Source organism: Lissotriton helveticus, chromosome 4_2 (genome assembly GCF_964261635.1).
Source record: "Lissotriton helveticus chromosome 4_2, aLisHel1.1, whole genome shotgun sequence".
Classification (NCBI taxonomy): domain Eukaryota; kingdom Metazoa; phylum Chordata; class Amphibia; order Caudata; family Salamandridae; genus Lissotriton; species Lissotriton helveticus.
The window spans coordinates 125,726,236-125,732,580 of record NC_136064.1 but is presented as its reverse complement, the minus strand read 5'-3'; the positions used below and the strand labels follow the sequence as shown (position 1 = coordinate 125,732,580).

Below are 6,345 nucleotides of genomic sequence, written 5' to 3'. Positions count from 1 at the left end.
TGCAATTTAGATTATTTAATATAAGAATAGGTGCACACACAGTAGAAGTCAAGTTTGAAAGTTTTCATCACTGAACATGGCATCATTTTCTGACCCGAAAGAGCTCCATGATCAATACTTGGATCCAACAGCGGCAGTGGCTGCAATTATGACAAAGAATTCTGCCTTCCATGATGATGCGATTACACGGATGTTACCTACGTTCAACAAAATCTTCTCCTCAGGTCTGTTTTTAATAATAAATGTATTTTTATTTTACTTTGATAGTTAAATCAAAAGCAGGGATAGGCAATTGACATGAATGATCAAATGTAAATTTCTGTGCTTAGGGCAAGAACACTTTGATAATGAAAAGTACATTGAAAAATATATAAATATTTACCACTCATCTATAGCGTCTTCTACACTGTGTATTAAAAAGCAAGATGGACTAAAAATAATGTCACTTATTTTCCCTGATATTGCACAAATATTTTACGTTTTGAGAATAGAGAATTGTAATAAAACACAGGAGGCTGTTTCTGCAGCTCAATATATAGAATGCGCCAGAGACTGAGAAGAGACAAATTGTATTACAGATCTGATCCCATGAAATATTAGTGATATTAAAATTCTGATGATTCATGAATGCAATATACAAATATATTCGCCTAGTTGTTTTAATAAATCTTTTTATCTCACTATTTCATGATAACACAGTTATACCTTAGTATATATGCACAGTTGGAGGTATTTTACCTTAGATAATGTAAATAGACTCAACATCACATTGGACATAAAACCTACACCCTCATAACCTTTAGCTTGCCCAGAGGATAAATAGTGCACGTTCAAAGATGTAATATGTGACATCATCAGCAGTGGATTGCGGGCGCGCGAGATATAGTTAGTACAAATAACTATATTGGAGTAATTTCAATGGTTTTGTATGAGTGAAATGTCCAGCTAACTATAACACCCCTACAATCTACAGTTTTTTTCTGTGAATTTCAAAGGTTTTTTAAATGCTAATTCCTAACTATATCAGGCCTGAAACCTATGTTTTTTTCAGTGAATTTGTAAGGTTTTTTCAATGCTAATTCCTAACTATAACGTGTGAGAAATCTATGTTTTTTTAGTGAATTTTAAAGGTTTTTAAAATGCTAATTTCTGTATCAATTTTTATATAAGTTATATATTTATTTTTCAACAAACTACCTTTGTATATTGTAATACATTGACTGTATCCTATATTATACAACGGCACACATATTTTTTATGACTTGTATAAAGTTGAATAGTATAGGCTACATGTTCAATCAAAATATAAACAGTCAAATTTGGCAACAATTCTTTTTTTTAAATTTCCTACGTGCGCGCAATGTACGCGCACCTCACAGATTTAGAGAACCCCTGAGAAGGCCTAAGGGGTCAAGGAGTCTCTATCCTGCCCCCTTTTCACGTTTTCTACTATTGTTTTTGACTCACTTCTGCCTCTAGGGTGCATGCCCCAAGCGCACACCTCGCGGTTTTTCTTTTAAAAAAAAAAGGTGTTTTTTGCTCTTCCGTGTCCTTTGGGGACCCCCTGAGAAGGACTAGGGGGTCTGGAAGTCTCTACCCTGCCCTCTTTTCAAGTTCTCCACTTTTGTTTCTTTTCTGCCTGGAGGGTGCGTGCACCGTGCGGGCACCTCGCGATTACTTAAAAAAAATAAAATGTTTATTTTGCCCTTTGGGGTCCTTCAGGGACCCCATGAGAAGGCCTAGGGGGTCAGGGAGTCTTTTCCCTGCCTCCTTTTCACGAGAGCGCGCACGTAAAGTCATGTGACTTGAAAACAACACTTTTCATTGGTTTATAGTAGTTTATTTTCCCGAATCTTCGAAAACCCCACGCACTTCCCTCACTATCTCTTTGACTTTCTTGGGAGAAGGACCTTTGCTGTTTTGTTCCAGCTTTGGAGTTTTCTTCCAGGATTTGGAGTTGAAATATGGCAGAGCGACAGCAGCCCCAGGATTCCTCCTCTTCTGAATCAGATGTGGACCCACGTGCCAAGAAGACGAAGACATCCTTCATATGGAAGTTCTTCACCTTTCCTGAGGGGCAGAAAAAAGTGAATGCTGCAAAGGTAACATGTACTATTTGTGGGAGTGTGCTGTCGAGGGGAAACCCAGAGAAGAAATACTCCTTCAGCATTCACACCATGTTGCGGCATGTGAAAAATGTGCACCCTCACCAATATGCACAGGCCTCCCCAAGAGCCCTTGCGAGACAACTTCCACCTGCTGTCCCCAGCACCTCATCAGGAGCACCATCTGCATCTCCATCGACATCAGCTTTACTTACCCGCCCGCTTTTGGGCAATGTACATATTAAATGTAACTTTTGCTCTGAAATACTATGCTACGAAGAGCAGAGTGTCAACCTAATAGAAAATAAGATTAGGGAACACCAATGCTCACGAAAATAATTTTTTACAAATTTTATTTAGTTTGTTCCTGTTGAACAGTTTTTCGTTTCCTAATTTTTTTTTCATACAAAAAACTGTTTAAAAAAGCAAAAAAATATATATAAAACAAGAAGACAAAAACAGTTCTTTTCAGAAATAACTTTTCTACTCCAAGAAGAGTTGTATTTCTTATATACTGTGTCATTCTTTTTTTGAATGAATGTGTAGTGTATAAACGAATGACTGAAATGACTGAGTGAAGAGGAGGAAGGGACTGAGAGAATGAGTGAGGAAAGGGGGGTATGATGAGTGAGGAAAGGGGAGTCAAAGAGTGACTGAAACAAGGGGATTAAGGGTAGGGAGTGAAGTAAGGGGAGTGAAACAGTAAGGGAAGAAGAGTCAGGAAGAGGGAGGGAAACAGAGCAGAAAATAGAAGGGGGGTGAGATACAGACAGGAGGAAGTGTAATGGGGAAGGGGAGTGACAGTGCGTTAAGGGCAGTGACAGTTAGTGAAGGGGTATGAGGGTGAGGGAAGGAGAGTTGAGGAGAAGAAATAAAATCAAGAGAGAAGTAAAGTGAGTGAGGGAGAGTGGGGGAATGGTAGAAAGACAGAAGAAAGAAGATTAAGGGTAAGGGAGAGAGAGGGAAAGAGCGACAGAGAGGGAGTGAAGGAGTTAGAGTGAATGAGACAGAGGGAGAATGGGTGAGGAACATAGAGGGGAAAAAGAGAGGAAGGAAGTGAACAAAACTGAGTAAGTGAGATGGAGTGAGGGAGTGACGAAAAAGGAGTGAAGGAAAGGGAGTGAGGTAAGGGGAGTGAGGGAAAAATACTGAGGAAGTGTGAAAGGCTGTAACAATGAGAGAAAGGGTTCGAGGGTGACAAAAGGGGAATGACAGAAAAGGAAGGAGATTGAAAGAGTGCAAAAGGGACTGAGGGATACAGTAGGAGTGAAGGAAACAGAAAGGGAAAGAGAGGAAGGATGAGTAAGAGAGAGAGAGGAAGAGAGTCAGAGAGAAACAGAGGGAAAACGAGTGACTGACAGGGAGTGAAGCGGTTAGACTGAGTGAGACAGAGGGAGAGAGGGAGAGAGAAATGTAGTGAAGGCGAGTGAAGGACTAAAAGAATGAGAGTTGGCAAAAGTGAATGAGGAAAGGGGAGTAAGGGAAGAGGACTGACGGATGGAGTGAGAGAAAGAGAGTGAGGGGGAATGAGAGAAGTGGAGTGAGTAAAAGAGAGTGAGGGATGATGTGAAGGAAAGAGAGTAAGGGGAGAGTGAGAAGAGATTGATCGATACAGCAAGACAAAGGTAGTGATGGAGTAAGATAGGAAAGAAAAGTGAGGGACAGAGAGGGGAAAGAGGTAGTTGGATAACGTGAGTGAGGGTGAAGAAAGAGTACTGATAGTGAAAAAGGACTGTAAATATGAATGAAGTGGAGTAATGAAAATCAGGAAAGGTGAGTAAGATGAGTAAAGAAAGGGTAGTAAGACAAAGATTAAAGAATGGGAAAGAGAGAAAGAGAAGTAAGAGAGTGATGAAAAGGTATTTTTTGTTTGTTATACTTACCTTATAAATAATGACAAGTTAATAGTACATTTGTTCTTTAAAGATAGTATCTGTGGAAGACAAGAAAAAAATGAGTTATAATATATATTTCATAATACAAAAGAAAGTAGGAGTGAAGGAAACAGAAAGGAAAAGAAAGGAAGGGTGAGGAAGAGAGAGAGAGGGAGAGAGGGAGAGAGAAAGAGAGGGAGAATGAGTAACTGATAGGGAGTGAAGTGGTTAGACTGAGTGAGACAGAGGGAGACAGGGAGAGAGAAATGGAGTGAAGGGTAGTGAGAGACTAAAGGAATGGGAGTTAGCAAAAGGGAATGAGTAAAGGAGAATAAGGGAAAGGTATGGCGGATGGAGTGAGTGAAAGAGAGTGAGGGGGAGTGAGGGAATGGGAGCATCAGAAAGGGAATGGGACTGATGCACAGAGAGGAGAACATGAAGTGAGGAAAGAGGAGTCAGATTGAGTGTAGGCAGTGACAGTGAGAGAAGGGATATAAGAGTGAGGGAAGGGGAGTGATGTAAAAAGAAGCATAGTAAGAGAAAAGAAGAAGGAGTAAGTGATATCTGGACGAGACTCCATTGTCTTTGGCCTGAACTTTAGTAGTTGTTCCAGTGAAGCATGAGCAGATAACCCTGGTTGGCGTATTATGCTTTTAAACACTAAATTTCAGTTTATTCTTTAAAAATTCATGACTCAAGTTCTACTTTTTGGATTGTTGTAGCTGTAGTCTAGTTCGTTCATGAAATTGATCGCTTTTTGTCCAACCAATTGTGGTATCTTCTGGCGTGATGTTTTTACTGTTTTACTGTTTGAGGTGCTACACAAATACTTCACACGCTGCCTCTGAAAATAAACCTGATTGATATGTGCCAAGTTACTGGGGGAGCAGAGAATAATATGATTTAATTACTTCAAAAATCTTAATCAATAATCTATTTCTGTACATTTTTCTTTCCAGGTGCTGTAAAAGGGAAGCTGCTGATTGAGCTGTCCTATGCTCCTTTCTTTCATTGGACCTTTCCAGCCTGCGACTATTTTTCAGACATCGTTCTTGGTGGCTCCACGGATCAGTGTGTTACAGAGATTGAGAAGTGGAGGAGAAATGAACCTGGAGCTGTGGACTGGAGTCATGCAGTAAAGGCACTTTGTGAGCTTCAGGGCAACAGGTATGTATTCTGCACCTGATGATGTATTACAAATGCCTACCTTTTCTTACCTTGCCAGCAATCCTAACCCCGAGGGCAGCAGATTTACTGTCTTGAAATCAATTTAAAAGTTTCCAGAGGTGAGCAGCAGGTTCATGCCACTTTTTCATTGTTGATACTAGATATTTGTAGGGCGTTCATCAAACTGCTTTCCATCTTTGAACCTGTAAGTGAGCAAGCATGACAAATCTATCACTCACCATTTCTCAAAATGAAGTTCTTTGGTAAATGTGATTTGGTAATTTGTTTTGTATCACAAAAGGTTATCAACTCATTCTGAATCACAAGTAGGAGAAGTCATGCATTGGACATCTCCGTTGTTTTTAGGATTAGCATCGAGGTGTGTCACTGGTTTGTTACTGCAATTGTGCTCATAAAAGTTAAAAAAAATTACTTAATTCTAAAAGGAATTGATAAAACATTCAAAGAGCGATGCTGTTCCATTACACAGTTTCCTCTCCAGGAAGTCTGTTGGGGTGCCTGCTTCTATAAATGGTGTTCTCAAATGGGATTTTGTTTATAACAGTAGTATGCTGTTCCTTGTAATCATTCATCCTTGTGTTTGGAGCCAGTCGATGGGAGTCACAAAAAGTGTCCTACCTATTTAAAATGCCTTAGCTCAGCTTTTGTGACACTGGACGTAACTTGAAATCTCGCAATGCAACTATATCGATATATAGATTGTATTGCAGGTAGTTCAAAAGAGCGTGGTGATCAACTCCCAACCCCTCGCTGTTTCTACACCACGCCCTAAGCTTAGTAGATGAAATGTCAATTTTTTTGGGCAAAATAGTAAGAGATCTAAAAAATGGAAACACTTAGAACATTTCTAACCTATGTTATCATTGTACAATTGCAGCCATATCAAATCAAGAGCACATTTTAAGATACCAAATCTAAATAAATATTCAGGGACATATTCACCAAATGTTTTTGTAGTATGTTTAGTTCTACTTCAGTACTACTACTATCATTATATAAAAATGCTATTCACAAACCTTCATGTTGTAGTTCCACCTGTGCCTCCCAAATCTTTATTTTGTGCAGAGATCATCACCGGAGTCTCCACACTCATTAGAATGCATTTGAGTTGCAAATATGGGAGAGACATGGAGGATTTACTGGGCTGGGGAATACTAACTGCTGAACGGGAAGTGTTA

At 39.5% G+C, this 6,345-nt stretch overlaps 1 pseudogene across 1 annotated transcript in view; it reads left to right on the top strand.

The window, feature by feature from the left end:
* The first annotated feature begins 76 nt into the window (after positions 1 to 76).
* LOC144752095 (nicotinamide N-methyltransferase-like) overlaps positions 77 to 6,345 on the top strand; it is a 53,614-nt pseudogene continuing 47,345 nt past the window's right edge. The window contains exons 1-2 of the transcript XR_013594025.1: positions 77 to 224; positions 4,939 to 5,146. The product of XR_013594025.1 is annotated as a nicotinamide N-methyltransferase-like (transcript). The remainder of the gene's footprint in view (positions 225 to 4,938; positions 5,147 to 6,345) is intronic.